The sequence below is a fragment of the Sinocyclocheilus rhinocerous genome, unplaced genomic scaffold, assembly GCF_001515625.1.
Source record: "Sinocyclocheilus rhinocerous isolate Xijiao unplaced genomic scaffold, SAMN03320098_v1.1 scaffold1441, whole genome shotgun sequence".
NCBI lineage: Eukaryota > Metazoa > Chordata > Actinopteri > Cypriniformes > Cyprinidae > Sinocyclocheilus > Sinocyclocheilus rhinocerous.
Genome location: NW_015654063.1, coordinates 1089970 through 1101108, shown reverse-complemented (window position 1 = coordinate 1101108; position 11139 = coordinate 1089970). Strand labels below are relative to the sequence as shown.

General features: G+C 42.5%; 1 long non-coding RNA gene across 1 annotated transcript in view; it reads right to left on the bottom strand.

The window, feature by feature from the left end:
- The window catches only part of LOC107716771 (uncharacterized), a 23284-nt gene extending 15270 nt beyond the window's left edge, over positions 1–8014 (bottom strand). Inside the window, exon 1 of the long non-coding RNA XR_001637251.1 lies at positions 7876–8014. This is a non-coding gene — a long non-coding RNA (uncharacterized LOC107716771). The remainder of the gene's footprint in view (positions 1–7875) is intronic.
- Positions 8015–11139: the final 3125 nt, after the last annotated feature.

Here is an 11139-nt window from a genome sequence, read left to right as displayed (position 1 = left end):
TGTCCGAATCCACTTTTGCTAGTTTAACGACGGGAAAACAGTTGGCGCGCCCGGGCGCATGGTCTAAACGGGTTGTCCCTATTCTCTTAATGAGTAATGGGTGTTTTTTGGGCGTAACGTGCAATAAACCAATCAGAGTCTCATATCCCATCCCCTTTAAAAGCCAGTTGTGCTCGCGCCATGGCGGGTTCGCTATTTACATGGCGGAATGTAATTTTTCATTTTTAAAAATGTTTGTGTGCTGCTGCGCGTCCCTGTGTGTGTTATAAGCAAAGTGTACACGCGTTGTGCACCCACCTATAGGCGCATATTACTAACGCGCTCTTTAAATAACAAAGAAAAAATATTGCGCCAGACTTTAGACCATATTTGAGTTGGTCTATGGCACAGTCTATTTTCAGTTTCTCAAAATCGCAACGCGCCAACAATGTGCCTGAACACACCTCTTTTTTAGACCAGCACGCCCATGGGTGCACAAATGGGTGCAAATACATTTGCTATTTAAACAACGAGGCGCAGGACGGGAAAATGAGAACTGCGTCGGGCTGAAACTAGCAAAAACACTTGTGCCGCACCTTGCGCCGGGTGTATGATAGGGCCCTATATCTTTTTAGTCAAGTAGCATATGGATGTTCTAAAATATTTTTAATATGACTGAATTTGTATTTAACATGATAACAATTTAATAGAAACATTGTAAGTTACTAATTTTAATGCCTACATTTCCTCAGTTATTCAAACAGCAGCTACAGGAAACGAGCATTTACATAATCAAAGAACATCATCATTGACTTCAGTCTAGCGCGAGTATATGCACTTTATGATACAATGGATGATGAATGAATCTCTTATTGTTACATCACACTACATCTACACTTTGTAGTTTATGATGAGAGAATTCGCAAGAGAGCAGACTTCAGTCAGCGACCGTGCACACTTAACAACAAAACTACAGTGTTTCAGTGATGACTAATTTGAACTCCTCTGATTGGCCATTGCATTCAAAAACTTAACGGAATCGTGTGTGATTGGTTATAACGCACAACACTGTAGAAAAGCAGTAAAAGAAATATGATGGAACAAATAAGCCCTAATATTAATACTAGCCTGATAATAATAATAATAATAATAATAATAATAGTCTTGCTATCCTCAAAGGCATTAGCCACAAGACGTATGTCTGACTGTCGTCGATACACGAAACTATCATCTATTGACACAACCCTATATCCTAGCGTGAACCTAAAATATACTTTGTGCTTTAGAATTGTGTTTTTGTTTGTTTGTTTGTTTTTTTGCTGCTGTGTCGTTAATAAATATCCCCTTCACATGCGAAATGAGCAACGGCCAACAAGTCGACGTTTCGCTGGTTAGCTTTAGCAGTTAGCACACCGTTGGCACATTAGCACATGGTTGAGGCAAGTTGTCTGGGTGTACTGTGTCTGATCAGTAAATCCAGACAGAAGCAGTCTGTTTGTGAGCTCTGGGCTCTGCTTGAGAGCTCTACCTCTTTCCTATCAGCATCTCTCTTACTGCTCCGACTTTACATGAAACCCTCTGGGGAACGGTGGGAAAAAAGGCTCTCTCTCTCTCGTTTTGTTTCTCCACGCTCTGGTCATACCACATCACTCCCTCAGGATATAAAATCTCCCCTCTCCTATGTCTCTCCTTCGAAAATGTCCTGCTACTTGTTCCCAAACACGCACAATGGGCAATAAAACCGCAAACTGTCTTGTTTCACGATGCCAATTACTGACCAAGCTCCTCAGGTGGAGTTTGACATTTAGAACATGTAGTGTGTCTTGTGCAGAGCCTTTATGCAGTCCAAAACTGCCACACGTGACATTAGCAAGAGTTACTTTAGGATTTTTATCAAATACATTTAATTTGCAACCAATATCCTGAAGTACAATAGTTTAAGAACCACCTCCATGTCTTCTTCCTCTATTCTTTCCTCCGGCACTGTAAATGTCTTGACTTTTTTCTGTCTGTCTGACGCAAGCCTCTACGGAGCCTTTCCTTTATCTCTCCCTCCATCCTCTCTGCCTTCACAAAAGCTCTTTTATTTCTCTATTGTGTTCTCTCGCTCGGCATATGGTGCATGATTGCACGGGTAGGTGGCAATCCATCCACCCCAGAGAGGACGCTAAATTCTCTTCGGACCTTCCTTGCTGACAAAATGGCCCAGTACTGCCTCATGCCTCCACAGATTTGGCCTCATTCATAAAAGAGCTCTGTACTAAACAGCTCATGCTTTAGAACTGCAGGTCGCTTGTAATGAGAAACAACACATAAGCAATTAAAATGAAGGCGGCCTTCTCTACCTGTCTCTGTGATGCTGAGGACCACCACCAGAACACATGAGGCTAAACATGAACATTTCCAAACACTATTTGCAGTTGTGGATCCCTCTGAGTTTGTGCTTCACTCACAGGTTCACTACCAAAATGCTCTTTTCTCTTTCACTCTCTCTCCTCTTTCTCTCAGAGGGATTAGGAGTCCACAGCTGCAAGTGACACATTTTTTTCCCTCCTTTCCTTTTTTGTTCAGCTCCATCGCTATTGAAATGTTCTTCTGTCTGCTGGTGCACTGGCTCTGTGTATTCACATTGTTCCAGTGTGGTGGCTGTTTATGCCAACACTCTCTAAAAGAAACCTCCAATTATTTTGATTAATGTTGCTTTGATGCCCCTTTTAGTTTGTTGCATTAAATTATTACTTTCAACGTTTAAAAATAAATGGCACTGGCTATGAGACGTTTTAGAATGTAAGTAACGTCTCGGTTATGTATGGTAACCCTCGCTCCCTGAAGGAGGGAACGGAGACGTCACGTCGTGACCGACGAATTGGGATATCGCTTCGATAGACCAATCTACTTCGAGTGTAAACTAAACGAGCCAATGCACATTGGCATGCAATTATTGCATCCAGCTGCCGCTGATCACAGCGTGAGTATAATAAGGCAGCAGGTGCAATGCATACCAGGTTTTCGCTGAGGAGCCGAGCCGGCGACCCTGCCGGTCAAAATGATGCTATGAAAATATAAATTAGCCACAGTTATTCCACTAGAAAAGTTTGGGAATCAGTAAGATTTTTTATTTTATTATATTATATTATTATTTTATTATTAATTATATTATATAATTTTATTATTATATTTTATAACAGTTTTTTTTTATTTGAATATATTTTAAAGTGTCATTTATTCGATACATTGTACTATACTATAGTATACTATACTATACTAAACTATAATATATTTTGAGCAGTCATTACTTTAGTCTTCAGTGTCATGTGATCCTTTAGAAATCTAATATGCTAATTTGGTGTTCAAGAAACATGTCTTATTATCAATGTTGAAAAAAGCTATTATAAAAGCTATATTTTTGTGGAAACCAAAACACATTTTTTTTCTAATATTCTTTGATGAATATAAAGTTTTCACTAATGTAATGCACTAATCTATTGATTTTTTTTTCACTTACAGACCCCAAACATTTGAACAGTTGTATAGTTCCCCCAAAACGTTTTTCGTTTTGGAGGAAAAAAACAAAACAAATCCCCCCCCCCAAAAAATCCCTAAAAATATTCTTATCCAAAAAAAAGATGATGAGCAGTTGAGTATGAGGAAAATGTATTTTACTTCATATATCATGTATTTTTGCATGGTTGGATCGTTGTTATGACCAGCCAGCATCTAGAAATATAACTAACCATTTTATAATATGTAACATTTGATTAATTTTCTCACATGATTGAGACAGAATCTGTGTATACAGCAAAAAGGGCCACAATAGCCATACTTTACTTTTTCGTACAGCCTATTTGGGTTAAAAAGTTGTATCCAACACCTTGCACTGTTTTCGCCAGTCCATGGTGATGTACTGGAGGTAGAGAGTCTGACCTTGGGAAGCTTACTATGAGCACACAGGGGGAGCGATTCTTTGATATGCACAATCAAAGACCTCCCACGTCCGCTGCTGTGAGGAAGGTTACTTTTGTAGTTGTTGTTGTTTTCTATAATACTCTGTACAAAGGCAGTTGACCATGACTTTCATACCAGCTTTCTGTTTGTGAAGGTCAGCAAGGAGGTTTTAATTACCTGGTAAAGGAACAGCGGAACTCAACAGGGGTTTCGCTCAGAGGAAACGGGTGAAAACATCAAACATGGAACCTGTCCGCAAAGCACACATTGTCTGTAAATGAACAACGGCTCATTCCACCTTTGTGTGAAAATTTAAATAACCTCACTTTCATGTTCACAGTAACTTTGTTTTCAGTGGTCACTTTAGGTGCATTTTTCGAATGCTGGTTATAACCTCTGCTTTGACCCCAGAACAGCTTGGAATGGAAACATTCCTTACAGATTCTGGCCTATAGTGTAGATTTACATGATCTACATGATCAAACTTTGAATGTACTGTTCCACCACATTCCAAAGGTATTCTGTGGCAGGGGTTTTTAAACTTTTGAGGTGAAAATACCCCAAACATGATCACCTTTGTGAGGGACCACATTATAAAATATAAAGCCAGCTCTTTTTTATATAAAAACTCTTGCATACTGTGTGAGAAAAAGATTGTGTGATATTAAAAACAAATAATTGGCTTTTCTTTAGTCAATGTATTGATGCAAATTGTTAAATGACAGCAACTAAGTGGAACTTTGTTAATTTGTATAGTTAATATGTATTAATGTTATTTTTAAAGATAGTTAAGTATATTTTAAATGTTAAAAAGTATATTTGTTTTTTCTTCTTTCAGTAAAAAACTAGTGCTCTCAACAAAATGAAAAACGTCTTGGATACGTATGGTAACCCTCGCTCCCTGAAGGAGGGAACGGAGACGTCACGTCGGTGACCGACGAATTGGGATATCGCTTCGATAGACCAATCTACTTCGAGTGTAAACTAAACGAGCCAATGCACATTGGCATGCAATTATTGCATCCAGCTGCCGCTGATCACAGCGTGAGTATAATAAGGCAGCAGGTGCAATGCATACCAGGTTTTCGCTGAGGAGCCGAGTCGGCGACCCTGCCGCTCAGCGGTTGTACAGCAACTGTGGCGACGTGACGTCTCCGTTCCCTCCTTCAGCGAAATGTCGGTGACCGATGAGTTGGGATCCCTACCAAAGCGCCATGGTGCTGCCCCTTCCAGTGCCCTGTGCGAGCCGCCTGCGCCCCTATCTGGTGTAGGCCAGGGCTCGGGACAAGTAGTTCCACTCACCATTTTCCAAAGCACTACCTTACTGAGTGAGATTGGATAACACTGGGAAAACGTACCCACTCCACTTGGAACAGGGACGCTGCGGAAACGACACATGAAAGTACGCGTCCTTCAGGTCGATCGCTGCAAACCAATCTCGGGGACGGACGCACCCGAAGATGCGTTTCTGCGTCAACATCTTGAATGGTAGCCGATGAAGGGCCCGGTTCAAAACTCGCAGGTCCAAGATTGGCCGTAACCCACCGCACAGGGGAATTGAGGAACCGAACCTTGTCGGTGTCCCTCATGTCTGCCAGACACAGCCAGAGATGGCGCTCCTGGACCACAAGCGTGGACATTGCACGACCCAGAGAACTCGCGGTGACCTTCGTCGCTCGGAGCGCGAGGTCAGTGGCGGTTCGGAGCTCTTTCAGAACTTCCGGATCGTGACCACCCTCGTGCAGGTCCTTCAGTGCCTTAGCCTGGTGCACCTGCAGTAACGCCATAGCGTGTAAGGCGGAAGCAGCTTCCCCGCAAGCCGTATAGGCACTGCCGGTTAGACCAGACGAATGCCTACAGGCCCGGGAAGGAAGTACCGGGTCTCCCCGCCAGGAGGAGGCGGACTTAGGACACAATTGCATCGCTACCGCCCGCTCCACCGGGGGGATCGCCGAATACCCCTTCGCTGCACCGCCGTCGAGGGTGGTGAGGGAGGAGGAGCCCGCCGGCCGGTTTCTGGCAGTAAAAGGTGCCGTCCACGATCTGGTGAGCTCGTCATGCACTTCCGGGAAGAAAGGCACCGGGGCGGGGCGCTGAGAACCAGCGCGAGCCACCCCGAGAAACCAATCATCCAGCCTTGAGGGTTTGGGACACGGTGGAGGTTTCCACTCGATCCCGACCCTTTCGGCGGCCCGGGAAAGCTAAGCTGTCTTCTCCGGATCCGATTCAGGCTTTGCCACCGTACCGGAGGGCGGCAGCGCGGCCGAATCCTCATCGGACAGCTCTCCCTCCGATGCTGAGATCGACATCTGGTCGGGGGGAGGTCCACTGGATACCGCTGGTACGCTCTTTAAAGAGGGCCCAGCGCGTTCCGTGGGTCGCTCCACTGGATCGGAGGAGCAAGAGGAGTGATGGTCCCCAGAGGGTTGGTTCCCTGCGGGGTTTGCCATCACTGTAACCCTCAAACCGCCCGCGCTACTGCTGGAAGTGGTTCTCGTCTGCCTTCCGCCAGAACGACCCCCAGATCGCGGCAGTGGGACTCCGCCCCCTTGCGAGTAGCGGAACCTGGTTCGCAGCTCCGAGATGGTCATCTTCCCGCAATGAGAACATGACTCATCCACGAAGGCCACTTTAGCGTGCTTGATGCCCAGACACGTGAGGCAGCGATCTTGACCATCACCTGGTGCCAGGTAACGAAACGCACGGGTGAAACGGCATCTTTATAAGGACGATCCGTCGTCTTTATAAAGACGCACCCGTGGAGCTCTTTTAGAGAAATTTGCTCTTTAGGAAATGGTCTTTTAGTGCTGAGGCGCACAGGCATCACCCGGTGCCAGGTAACGACCGCACCCAGAAACGCACGGGTGAAACGGCATCCTTATAAGGACGATCCGTCGTCTTTATAAAGACGCACCCGTGTAGCTCTTTTAGAGAAATTTGCTCTTTAGGAAATGCTCTTTTAGTGCTGAGGCGCACAGGGGAGATGGCCGCTTTGCAACACGACAGGGTGTAGTGCAGCCTGAAGTGCGCAACCCACTCGACACTGGAACGACCACCGCTGAAGCACGCCGGTCTCGCCAACACAGAAAGCTTCCGAGAGCGTGCTGAACTCGTAGTTCTCTAAATGAATATAGAGCAGAACGATGTTGTCGCTCGGCTCCGAAGCGAAAAGCTGGTATGCATTGCACCTGCTGCCTTATTATACTCACGCTGTGATCAGCGGCAGCTGGATGCAATAATTGCATGCCAATGTGCATTGGCTCGTTTAGTTTACACTCGAAGTAGATTGGTCTATCGAAGCGATATCCCAATTCGTCGGTCACCAACGTGACTCGGAGTGACCGACTGAAAGGGAACTCTCATTAGACAGTGATCTCATTATTTCTGATATTAATCTAATTAAAGATTATAGTAATCTTTAAAAAAAAAGCAGAATTAAAGTCGTATTATCATATTTGGTGAATGTAAATAAAAAAAGTTAAACATTTTAATATCTTAAGTATACATATTCAAGGAATAGTTCAACCAAAAATTTAAGTTTTATTTTATTTGTTTTAAAGAATGTTGGTATTGTATGGACAAAAATACAACAGAAGTCAATGGGAATAGAAACTGTTTTGGTTGCCAGCATATTTGAAAACATCTTCTTTTATGTTCCACATGAAGAAAGACAGGTTTGGAATGACATGAGGGTGAGTAAATGATGACAGAACTTTAATTTTTCATATTTGGGTGACCTATCCCTTTGAAAGCATTGCGGGGGAAACTATAGATTATTTTCTCTTTAAATATTTTGAACACTATATTATCATGTGGCTAGTTGATGCAAAATGGCCAAAAACAATTCTTCTGGAGGCTTGGCATTCAAATAATGCCTAGTTGGTACTGTATAAAATGGCCTAATTTGTGCTAAGAAAATATTCCAGACAGTATTAAACCATCACCACCAACCTGAACAGCTGACACAAGGCAGGATGGACCCATGTCCCAAATTCTGATTCTACCGCCTGCACAGCAGAAATCAAAATTCTTCTGACCAGACGTTTTCCCAATCTTGTGCTCTCTAGTTTTGGCGTAGCTTCAGTTTCCTGCTCTTAACTGACCGAGAGAAACCCGGTGTAGATTTGCATGTTGCTGTGACCCATTCAATTCAAGGTTTGACGCTTCGCACGTTCAGAGATGATCTTCTGCATGGCACAGTAGTAACGTGTGATTATTTCACTTACCACTGCGTTTCTGTCAGCTTAAATAGTCTGCCCATTCTCCTCTGACCCCTCTCATTAACAACCCGCTTTCGCCCACAAAACTGCAGCACTGCATGTTTTTTTGTTTTTCACACTGTAACTCTGGAGACAGTTGTGTGTGAAAATCCCGGGAGATCAGCAGTTTCTCAGATACAAAAATCTCCCCGTCTGGCACCTACAGTACAGTCATTCTGCGGCCTCCATTCGGATGTTTGCTTTGAATAAACCTGAACCCCTATGTCCAAAAGATGGCAGAAAACTGAGGTTGGAAGACAATAAAGAACGTCAGAAAGCTATGTTTGTATCACATATTGTCTTTTAAGATGTCTGGTTGATCTTTAAAGGTAACATAAATATATCATGACATGAATCAATTTCCAATTCAAATGTATAAACTGGTTCAGGGGGTGTGTCTTTTTGAACGCTATGACAACCCAATGACATCATCTTCCAAAAACACAGATTCACTCACAGAAAAGCAAAGGCTGAAGTCACTGTTCATGGGGAACTCGAGCTTGCTGCATGTCAGTGATGCCTGCATACAAAAGGAAGTCAGACCTACACACACTCACACAAATGTACTAGATTAGAAACTTGATGAACTTTCGAATTGTGCTGTGTAACAGGGATAAAATTGAAAATTGAATTTACTGATCTTCATGTTTGTCATTTATGTCTGTGCTGGTTGCTCATTTCCAAGCAATATCAATGAATATGGACTGGAGCTTTTACAAAGCATGCAAAAGCAACATAAAGTATCATAAAAGTGGTCCACATGGCTTGCGTGCTATATTATAGCTCTTCTAAAGCCATACGATTTTGTGAGGGACGGTCTAAAATTTTAATTGAAAGTTTATTTACTAATAATCTTTCCTGATAGTGAGCTGGGACTGAATCATTAAGTCATTGAGTTGAACTCAAAAAACAGATTAACTGATATGTGAACAAATAATTCAGATCAGTTTTGTGAACTGGATCCGCAAGTCAATTTCAGCTAATAACAACTTTAAAAAAAAACACAGGCTCATTGGAAAAACATGCCTCTTTTATTTGATAATTTTTTTATATTAATCTTTATTTATTTAATTGCAAACTATAAGTGATAAAAAATATATTTTTAAGGAGTTCCTTGCACAATACTATGTTATCACTTGTTAAAACATTTTTTACCATAGTGCATGATTTGTATACTAATGCATTTTTACATTTGCATCACATAACCAGCTCCATATGGCTTTTCTGACATGGTAAACTTGCTTGGTAGCTCACCTGATAAGGGATTGTACTTGTGATGCAGAGCATTTGGGCATGAGTTTCGTAAAACATGAGTCACAATGAAAGACCTCAAAGACTTGTAAAACGTCATTGCTGCTTCAGATAATGTGCATTTACCTTACATTTGCTTGTTGACAATATCGGTTAAGTGTAGATGGTAAGTTATTTTCAAATGCGATAGAGCATTAATTGTTAGTGCCATTTATTGGACATTTAGTTTCTGAAGTGCTGCAATACTTACAACAACTGACGTGATAAAACATTTGCACAACAGGTTCATCTGTTTCCGATAAAACTGAACACACTTTTAGAATCACTCACTGGACATTTTACTTTGAAAATGTTGCAAAGCGTGCAAGAAGAAATGTAATATCTTTTTGCAGGGATGTCGCCACAGGCACGTTTTCCCAATGATGCTGTGTTGCAAATTTTGGTTTGTTCTTTACACAGCTATCACATGACTTGAGAAGATCTAGAAGTTTTATAATGGTGCGTTTTCCTCCCATTTTTGAAGCTGGAAAGCCCAACTCCCTATCAATCATCTGCATGGAAAAGAGCGCCCACAACAGTCTTCGAAATTTCTCTTTTTGCATTCCAAGAAAGAAAGTCATATGATTTGGAACAGCTGGAGGTTGAGTAAAAACTTTCATCGCTAGCCAGTCCCTGCTTCTCTCAGTGAGCAGATGTGGGTGTTCGTTGTGAATCTTGAGTTTAATTTCTGATTTCTCTTCACCTTCACCTGACTTCCAGCCGCTTGTATCAGATAGATCTGTCGACAGGAGAAGGTGCGAGAATATACACTCACACCAAGTCAGAATGATTTGCAAGAGTCTTTGGTGAGCATGAACAACCTTGTCTGTATAAAGAGGGTCTCGACTCGACTTGAGGCAGGAGGGGGAGGGGTTACAATGACAGACAACTGCAACAATAACATGCAAACACAAGCCAAACAGACAGGCCTGTGCGGCAGGAAGATTCTTTAAACACATAAACATACACACTTGCTCTGCGTGTTCATGAATTCAGAGGCTTACTGGGTTGTGCAAGAACATTCTGTATTCATGAGACAGAGGAAGTGAATGCAGATAAGGGTGCTGGGAGGAGATTTCTCCTCACAGGATTTCTCTTTGTCTCAGCGCCTCCTACTGGCTGCTGCGGTACTTCCTCCTTCAAAGTCCTTAGACACCTCTGATTTAGATAAAACGTTTTCCTATCTTCTCTCTCACAAAAGCGGTGGATTGCAGTACGGCGCACAATGCAAAATGTACAATGTTTGCAAGGAGGAACAACTTGTCTTTTGGGTTCAAGAGAAGTTCAGAAGAGACGTGCAGCGGTAAATGCTAACCTCACAAATTTTGATCTGAGCTCATCACATGAGTCGTGCAGATCCCAGTGACTGCTATTTAGATGAATTCATTGTGCTTCTCTTATAGAATTCCAGCAAGAAAGCAGTTCGGGGTTACACTGGGTTGAATAATCTGGAACAGCGCTCCAGCACCTTCAATACAAAAACAAGCAAAATGCTCCAATCCATTTCCCTTTATGCTCCAGTCCTGTTTTTATTTTATTCATTATACGTTTAGCCAATGTACTCATTCAAAAAAAACCTTTAAAGTAACATTAAGCATTATGTTTCCCTTTAGTCTGTGGCAGACCTTAGTAGAGGCAACATATTCAACTAGACCATCACTGTTCT